A 10,667-nucleotide genomic window follows, 5' to 3' on the forward strand; every position below is an offset into this window, starting at 1 on the left:
CCAAGCACTTCATGTAGAAGTCTCTGTGCTCTCTCTTTCAAATGAGGGTGTAACAGAAATTTTTACTTCTAAAAGTAAAACACCTAGGATATCTTTGCCCAGATTCATCAAAGCCCTCATTGAAAATACAATCATTTCAATGGCATAACAATTAACATCTTGAAATTAAGAATTAAGATTTCAGTGAGATCTACATGCAAAATATGGAAACATTTCCTTTCTAAACAACAGAAGGAAATTTTTACACAGATGCTCAGTAATGAAGGGAAATTATAACAGCTGGAATGTTTCTATAAACACAGGCTCGATTTTTAGCTCTTCCTGTCTTCTTTCATTTAATTCAGCTACATCTATCTATATTTTATATTAACCTCCTAAGCAGAGAGGGTTTTGTTATATGTGATTTCTAAAGCATTACGTTAAAGTCTTGCTTTATGGATTACACGCTATTCATGTCCTTTTAGCATTCTTAGATCAAATTAAATTCATATTATGGAATGTAAAGTGATATATCTGCAAAGACACAAGTATAATTTGTCTGTACCTTGTGATGATAGACAGTTAGGTTTTCTGTGCAAGCAGAGGCTTGATATTTCTCTCACACAAGTTCTACATTGCTAATCCAGTTTCAGTAGCTTTTCTAGTGTTCAATTACAGAAGTAACATGACATGAGGGATGTTTTCCCTCTTCAATATATAAGAAAATGGAATACTCTTTCCAAGATAGCAGTATTGTAACAGTCAAATGAAAAATTCCTGAAATTATATCCATCTTAAAGATTAGGTGGTTGTTCCTATTAGTGGTTTTTCGTACCTCTGTCACTTTTCAGCTTTTAAACCTCCACAGCTGGGGAAAATGAGCAGCAGGAAAATTCACAAAAAAATATTAAAATCTGCAAATATTTTGCCTCTTTTCAAAAATTTCCCTCATCGTAAATCTAGCGTTATTGCCATCCACACTTATATGGTGATAAAAGTTCAATGATGATGGATTCCTTCAGGAACTTATATGGATTTTGTCTGCCTCACATAAATCCATAAAATATATTGATGCCATGTATTTATTGATGCCAAGTGACAGCTGTACAGCTATATTAGTGTTGTTCAGCACCAGAGATCTTCACTACTCCTCATTTCTCATTATAGTTCCTCTCCCATTTCAGACAGGCTGGTGCTGGTTTCTTATGAAGCAAATAATTCTCCATATTTTGTGTTCTATATGGTAAGCATTTGGTCCTCCATGCTAGGCAAGTAATATACAGTCCTTGGTCTGAATTAGTGTGCTTCAAATCGTTTCAGAGGTCCAAAATAAGTGACGTGGACCTACCAGTTAGTGTCTTTGTTTTAGTACCTAGTTTACTAAGTCCAACTCATAACTGCTAATGGAATAAACTCAGGTCTTTATTTGCTTCTGCAAGACTTCAACAGATACCAACATTCTCATTAACTCCCAAGATATACTGACTGATTGAAAACTAGAATTTTAAAATTCATTAAGAATATTGTTGAGAGTTTCTTTACTCTCAGGTCAGCACCTGATTCATGAGCATGCTTCAGAGTTGGAAGTGTATATGGTGAGCAACAAGCAATGTGGTACCTAAAAAAGTAATAAGAATTTGTTCTGCATGGCTTTATGGATTTCATGGATTCATGTAAGGCAGAAAAAAAAGCCACGTAAGTTCCTGAAGGAATTCAGCATCATCAAAATTTTATCACAAATGAGATATGACCCAGGGGTTCAGTGGTCAATTATAGGCTTGCAACAGCCCACTGGGCAATTTTCCAGTCAGATATCCAGTCACCATTGATGAAGCTCAGTGAAATTTACACTATGTCCACAGAATGTAAAATGACTGCAAGAAATCTCATTTCTCAAATGAGACAAAAACAGACTATCTGATCAGGACTGCCCATAGTTTTCTCTGAAAAACCATGTCTTATTTAAGTTATCCAAACTTGCAGGTGAATTCTATCTTTGCTTGATACAAACTTGATATAAACAATTGGTTTAGGAATTAATGAATAGGACCCTTTGGGAACCTACCCTCAGGGATGAAGGACGACAAGCAGAGTAAACTGCTGACTAATCTTTAAGGACTTTTCCCTTGGACTAAAAAAGCCATCTTTCCCATGCATAAGAAATCAGCAAGGAGGGCAGGGGACAGGCATGGATTAGAAAGACCCTCCTAATGTAATTATAAGAAATAAATGCATATGCAGTGGAATCAGGTATGCTGGGAATAATACAGGGATGATGCCAGGATGTATACAGACTGGACCACATTAAGTACAGCTGGTGCTGGATTGGGCAGTGGATGTGAAAAAAATTATTAGGAAGGGATTCTACAAGTACATTAGTCTAAAAAGGACAATCAAAGAAAATATACCCTCTCTAAAAAATAAGATAGGAGAGATTGTGACAACTGACATGAAAGCTGTATGTGGGACAATTTCCCCTCCATCAGCTGCCGGGAGCTTGGGGGCCCCCCATGAATGTCCAGCCCCCAGGGAAGCCAGGCCAGGCATGTATGGGACTTTACTGCTCCAGTTCCAACACCAGGTCAGTGCAGAGGAAAAACAACTCACTATAAACTCAAAGGTGATTCATACTCAAAAACATTTTCCCCAGTTTTAAACGGCAATCTCTTTTCCCCCCCATCTCTCAAGCCACTGAGTCTTTAAATAAGGACTGGAGGGGGATGAAATCCCTCCCATTGCTGAAGATCAGGTTCAAATCTGCAAGCCTGGAGAAGAAGTTTTTCAATAAGGATGCTTATAAGGAAGACAGAGAGACAATTTTTACTAAGGCTTGCCTGCAAAGACAGGACAAGGAGAAATGGCTTTAAGGTGAAGGAGGTGGGTTTAGATTACATAGAAGGAAGAATTTTTTTTTTAATAATGTGTGTGGTGAGACTCTGGGACAGGTTGCCCAGAGTAGTTGTGGATATCTCATACCTGGAATTGTTCAAGGTCATGGTGTATGAGGCTTTGAAAAACATGGTTTAATGAAATATGTAGACATTGGACCACATGATCTTTAAAGGTCCCTTCTGACCCAAACCATTCTATGATTCTACTTTACTATGAACTTTTATCCTTACAGCAACATTGAATTTTGTGTGTAGTTAAAATGGCACATAGGAACAGTCAATATCCTGTTTAGGGTCATTATGATATTATTAGGGGAGGCAAATGAAAAATTAGTTCTCCTGCAGCACTGTTGGTCATTCTGGAGATGGTCCCAGCAATGAGGTTGTGCTCTTATGTGTTCTCCCATCTCTTAAATCAGGATTATATATTTAGCTGAAGTGAGTAAACCACCTTAGGTGACTGACCTCCTCCTTTTACCCCACTGCAGTTGTTTGCTTTCTAGTTTTCTTCCAAGACTACCCCATATGCTTTTCCAGCACAAGCAACAATGCAGCAAATCAGAGCAGGGAACAAACCTGGTAGAAAAATAACCTCTTATTTAAATAGATTTTTTTCTGTTTGCCACATAGCCAGACACAACCACAAAGGTGGTAACATTTGGTCAGAGAAACACTTAACTATATAACCTGTCAGTAAGTTCTCAAAAAACTGTTTCAGGCTTTTCAATGGGAGCCTGCTTTTGACCATCTCCTTGCTGGAAATCCTGATGTTATTGCCACAGAAAGCAAAATACTTGATGTAATATTCAGGTATACTAGAAAGGAAGTGCTTAATTACTGTGTATTTCTTATCTATTATGAGTGAAAGCAACCAGAGAGAGCCTGTATTATATAGATCTACATAAAGAAAGGGACTATTTAGAAAATCCATTGTGTTTTGAATCAGTAGCTTGTGCTCTGCTCAACTAATTTCCTAACTCCCCTCACTATGTCATGGGTAAAGTATATCTTAAAGTCACATTTGCATCAGAACTGGAATATCTACTGCTCACACAACACCAAGCATTAACAGTGAAAATGCATCTTCATTGGAGCTCAGCTACCGATTTACAGAATCATAGAATCATATAGTTTGGAAAAGACATTTAAGATTACAGAGTCAAACAGTGGTAGTGCTGCCAAATCCACCACTAAACCAAGTCCCTGAGTGCCACATCTACACATATGGTGACTCAACCATGTCTCTGGGCAGCCTGTTCAAAAACTCTCCAACTCTTTCCTTAAAGAAATATTTCCTAATATCCAATCTAAACTTACCCTATAACATGGCAAGAGGCAATTTCTTCTTATCCACACTCATCAAAGATTATACCTGTCTAAAACATGAACAGCCACTTTCTCCAGAAAAATGCTGCCAAGGCTGTCCTGGTTCTGACCAGGATTAGTTTTTGCAGTAACCAGGATGGAGATTATTCTACACTACCTCATATCATTGTCAAGGGTGGGGACAAAAGACACTCTTCTGGGGAGAAGGGGTTCCTTCTGGTCAGGAAAACATAGTGGGGGAAGCCATCTGGTGACTGGTTATTGTTGCAGGCTTCCATGTGAATACTTTTTTTTTTTATACATTTTGTCATTAATGTTGATATTACTGTTTTTTTCTTATCACATTGCTGTTTCCAGTAAATTCCTGTAATGTCAACCCATGATCTCTGCATTTGATGCCTCCAGCTTGGGGGGTGGGCAGGAAGGGCAAGAAGTGTGTGGTTTTAGTAGGAATACTAAATTGGAGAATAGCATTCCCATGACAAAAGGCTTTAATGAGGTCCAGGGAGACAGTGTCCACAACCTTTTACACACGCAGTGAGCAGGTCACTTGTCACAAATGAAGACCAGGTTGGTCAAGCAGGACCTGCCTTTCACAAACCCCTGCTCAGAGGGCTGAGTACCGTGAGGGTAGCTGGTCTGGCTATTAACAACTGATACAAAGAAGGCAGTACCCCAGTCTTTTCCTCATTCTTTGCTGCAGTGTTTGCCCCAGCGTCCAAGAAAGGATTGAGATTCTCCTTGGTCCTTCTTCCATTCTAATGTATTTATAAAAACATTTTTTACAATCTCTTACAGCAGTGGCCATATCAATTTCCAGCTAGGCTTTTACCTTCTAATTTGCTCCCTGTACCTAACAATACCCTTGTAGTTCTTCTGAGTTCCTGCCCCTTCTTCTTAGTAGCTACTAGATTCTCCTTTTTCTCCTGAGTTCCTATAAAAGTTCCCTATTCTTTTAACCTAGTTTTCTTCTCCACCATCTCATCTTTCAGTACATAGGGACAACTGTGCTCTTGTGCCTGTAAGTTTTTCTTTTTGAAGAATGTCCAGTCTTCCTGGAACTCCTTGCTATTAAGAACTGCCTCCCAAGGGATTCTTTCAACCCCCATCCTGAACAGACCAAAGTGAGTCCTCCAGAAGTCCAAGGCATTGGCTTTGCTGATCTCTCTCCTTCTCTGAGAATCAAAAACCATCATTTTGGTTGCTGCCTAAGCTGGCCACCACATCACCCACCACTATAGTAACAACTGCATATCTAGTGGAGCACCTTACCTAGCTGGGTTACTCACAAGCTGCATCAGCAAGTTATCTTCCACACACTCCAGGAACCTCCTAGACTGCTTCCTTGTTGTTCTGTTGTTTCTGCCTGTTTCTGGCAGACATCTAGTGAGTTGAAGTCCCGCACATGAACAAAGGCCAGAAACCACAAGACTTCTCCCACCAGTTTACAGAATATTTCATCTACCTCTTCACTCTGCCTGGATGGTGTCTAACAGACTCCCATTAGGATATCTGCTTTGTTGGCCTTCCCCTAGGTTTTTAACCATAAACATTAGACCATACTGTTACTATCATTAAGCTCTAGAATATCAAAACCCTCCCTGACAAATAGGGCTACCCTACCAATTCTCAATTGTTTTCTATCTCTTCAGAAGCATTATTGGAGTACTTCAGTTGTGCAAGTTAGCCTACCCTGTTTCCATGGTGGCAAGGATGTCAATGACTTCCAGCTCCTCCTGCTTGCTGTCCATGCTGTGTGCATTGGTGTACGTGCAATTCAGTTGAGTTATCAGTGCTGTCACTTTGGAGAGGGGAGAAGCCCTAACTCCTATGTGAATATAAAATTAAATTTATGCCACCTTAATCGGGTCTTTCTATAGCAGCTACCAGGATACAGCAAAAAAACACAACAGGAAAAGGTAAAAAATTGTTTTTCTTAAGGTAACTTTTTGGGGTTTTTTTCCCCCTGGCAGGGTAAAGTTTCTGATATAGTCAGGATTCTCTCAGACACCAGTAAGTTACACAAATCTAGAAACTCAGTCAGTTTCTCAGTTTGATTAGAAAAATATGGTGCTGTGCTCTCTGAGCTGTGCTCTCTGAGCTTGCAAGTGTTTTTACTTGGATGTTTTATGTTCTGCTCTCCTGTGCCCCCATAAATAAGGCTCTAGAAGCCCATTTACTTCATTTGAGACATTTTAACAGAATATTGAACAAAGCATTATCTCCTCAAAGAGAACTGTTACATAATATATTTATGGATTTACAAACTGATACATGCTCAGATTGTATAGATTTATGTGCTTGAGAAAGAAAGACCTAATGGATGTAATTTATAGTAAGTATGTGAGATTGATACCCTGGTTTATTGATGGCAATAATCTATTAATATTTGAAATACAGTTCTATTCCTATTATTTATATGTATTTTAGAACATAATTCATCTTTTTTCTGTGATGGTTTATCAGTAACCTCTCCACATTTCTTCTAATCACATTTTTACAGTGACATATTTAAGGCTATACTGTATTTGTCTCCAACTTTGAAATTCATTGGCAACCACAAATTCAGAACTTTAATACAGTGTTTTAATGTTTCTTAAGAGAGGAGAGCAGGTGTAGGTATGGAAAACCTCCAATTTAAAAAAAAAAAACAAATATGAAGCAAGGAATCAAAGGATTTTAAAGTCACGTCACACTCTTTATGGGGAGTGGGGGGAGGAGTACAATATACATTCTAGCTGCAAATATGTCTTTAAGACAAGATACCTGTACCATTTTTTTTCATCTTGCTCAGCTCAAAGTGCATAACACCAATATAAAATCAGAATTCCTTGTTGGGCTATTTGTCTTACAGATATACTTAAGCAGGATTTATAGCCAAAATCTGGGGTGAATGCATCCATATCTGAATCCATTCAGATGTGAAAATCAAGCTAGGAAAGGTATATTAACTCTCCTGCTTCACCTGAAATTTTGTAAGACATTGTTGGTTCTGTTTCTAAACTTGACCAGGATTGTCTGACTTCCACAAAAGCATGCTAGAAAGAATTCTTTGATAAGTACTGTCCAGTTGAATGTTGCAAGTACATTTTTTATACACAGACTCAAACCAAAGTTTGTTCACTGCTTTCTCTCAAAATACAGCCAAGAGAGACCACCTCATTTTTGTAAAAAAAACGCAAATAAAGCAATCACATAGGCATCAGAGAATCAGTTTGCAAGCCTCCTCGGATGGGATTCCAGCCATGAAAACACCCAATTGACCCTTTTATATATCATCACAAGAGATATAGAGAAAATTAGGAATATGAATTGGCATCTCTTTTTCCCACCATCTTGAACAGTAAGCTACCTCTTTTTTGTCTGAGAAATTTTATACTTTCTCCCCAGTCATGATATGTGCACAGGAGAAAACTTGTTGGAGACAAGCAAAAAGTTGAGGAGCACAGGTTGAAGACTCGTACCAGCAAGCTTGTCTGCATGGAGGAGTTCTTTAAGATCAAGAATTGAGGTTAGTCTAACATATTAACATAGCCCCTACCAACTCCTCAACCCCTCTTCAAAGAGATAAAATTTCACCACATCCCTGCTGTCAGGTATTCCCTATTGATTTATTCAGGTTACAGTTTTTCTGGGGCATCACTCTGAAATACAGTGCCTTTACTTACTATAAAATGAGAGAAGGGCTTACAGCTCTAGAGATTATATTTTGGTCCTGCACCACACGTTTGACTTGCAGATGTTCATATTTATTGGTTAGAGTTGTCAATTTTAAGTGGCATCAGGCCAGCTCTTCATAGTACTCTCACAGAATATGCCAGAAGAGCACTAAACTTCAAGAGCAATCTGATGTGAACAGTTACCACCCTATATCGTACTGGTTCAGCCTTTGGCTCACCTACAGTTTGTCTTTAATAAGGTGATAAGTCTTTAAATTAAAGATAAAAGAGAGAGAGACCTTTGCTCTTCATAGATGTGCTACTTAGAGATTTCTTTTTTTCCACACCCCAGGTGCTAGCAACTGCTTTCTTGCTGTAGGTTGCCACCATTGCAGTGCAGTGTGTGTGGATGATTCTTATTTCCCTGCCAGCAAACCAGCTGCATTAATAACAACAGTTCATGTAATAGTTTGAATTAACTTAGTTTATTTTGCCTGGTCTGAATTAGGAAGTATTCCAAGACCAGTTTAACAAGACACAATAGTGGGAGGTGGAAATTTCAAACAATCCAAGAAAGACACCCACAGGGAGTGAACAGTAACATCTTTAGCTGATGCTGCTGCACTCGAAAGGGAGCATCTGTCCATTATATAAAATGCAGTTTCAGAGTCAGTAATACTGGTGCTTTAAACTAGTGAATTACCAGACATTATCAATTTGATTTGAATCAGGTGTAGATATATAATTGTATTTTTATCAAATTAACCATACCAAGCAATCCCCGATCCAATAGAAAGTTATGGCAAATTAAGTTTGCCTGCAGTACCACAAGCAAAATACATTAAAACCACTTTGTGAGGGGAAGGTAAACATATTATTTTGGTAGGTTTATCATAGTACTGCAGCTTTTTTGATCCATATACGAGTACTGCACATCAAAACAATATCTCATGGAATCACAGTTTGAGAGAAGCGTTTTCCAACCAGAAGCTTTTTTTTGGTTTGGTATTTTGGGTTTTTTCTTACTTATTTTAGGAGAATTCATGCCTCCTAGATTTTGAAGAGATCCCCTTACATGGAAGCAAAGGGAATTTCATAGAAAAAAAAGGGGAGAGGTGATCCCTGTGTGTCAATGAAGGTATGGAATCCATAGGAAAGATTTGGGTACCATTTATAGGAAATTCCTACAAATCGTAGAAAAACTTGCAACAGCCTTGTTCATATGAAATATTGCCTTATTTCTTAGGTAAGCCCATGATAATTAAACATGTTGAAATCACTGGGACCAGAGTCACAATGATCAGAGTTAGAAAAATCTCATAATGCGGTAATGGGCCACAGTCTCACACAAGGAAATTTTTGCACATTGCTTTGATTTTTATATTCTATAGACTTAATATTCTAAAAGCTTTCTCCTGAAGTTCAAGCCAAGAGCAAATTCTATTGCTAATGTCTTTATGAGTTTCATTGTTGATTGCATATACAAGTAATGCAGTGATTGAGCACTGCTTCAAGAATTTTTGAAATTACACTGTGATGATCAAACATTTCAACACTTCTATTATCAATATTATAATGCTGTATGGGGCAGATGACTGTACAGAAGACTTAGACTTACCTTAAATATTATTTGTCCCAACTGCTATCATTAGATTAAAATATCAGCTGAGGATGAGTCTAAATCAAAGCAATCAAGCCTATTGCTCTTGATGTAGAATGGAAACAAAACCCTGATTAGAATTTTGAATGATCACTGTAAAGTTAGAAAAATGTCTAGGATGAACAACTCTTGAACTACGCATGGTTTAAAATCCGGGCCAAGTTTCAGATCAATATTTTATCTCAACATTTAGACCAGACATTTAGACCATTTCAACAATATTGCAGCTCCTTTAACATCTAAGATTAAGGAAACTGATAAAACTAAATTAATCAGACTACTAAAGTGAAGTCAAGTGAATTCTGTATATGGAGAAAAGCCCTGCCCTTGTCATTTGTATAGATGCGCTGATGAACAGGTGAGTGGGTGGTTGCAAGAACACAAGTCTTCTCTGCTCATCCAAACCAGTTTTTAATTGACAAGGGAGACAAAGCTTTCTGCTTTCTGGCTGCTGGTTTTGGTCCTCTGTGCAAATTCTAAAGCTAAAAAAAAACCCCAAGCCAAAACCAAAACCCAAAACTAGAACCCAGTGCACATTTCAAAACCTCCAAAACTCATAGCATCACCACCACCACCACCACCACCACCACCACCACTACTAATAATTAAAAAAAATAATCACAAAAAACCAAACAAACCACTCACAAAAATTTGCCATCCAAAATCAACCCTATAATTTTAAATCTGTAGATTATTAGATTTTTTTCTGTTTGTAAAACTGGGAAAACAAAGAACTAGTTCAGGACTGATATTTGCACTGCAAATATTCTAGCCTCTATTCTCTGAATTGTTTCTGTTTGCACTGGTTTTTTTTTTGGTTTTTTGTTCTATTGTTTGGGCAATGTGCGCTCAATTATTTATTTCTATTATTATTTCTGTATTTCCTAGAGGCACTAAGAGAATCTGGTTTGAGTAAATTAAGTTATCCAAGACATTTAAAAACGTACAGCCATTTTTTATGAGTCGGTTTTGCACTTTTAGTTTAAATTACTGGGAGATGCATACAGTGGACATCTTTTCAAATGAAGTCACTATCCTGTGTGTACTCAAGAAGATAATGGGACACTCCCTCAAGAAGATAATGGGACAGTCCCTCCAAAAATCCCTTTTACCATAAAATTGCAATGAATTTTTCTGTTTCGATAACGCAAC

The sequence above is a fragment of the Ammospiza nelsoni genome, chromosome Z (genome assembly GCF_027579445.1).
Source record: "Ammospiza nelsoni isolate bAmmNel1 chromosome Z, bAmmNel1.pri, whole genome shotgun sequence".
NCBI lineage: Eukaryota > Metazoa > Chordata > Aves > Passeriformes > Passerellidae > Ammospiza > Ammospiza nelsoni.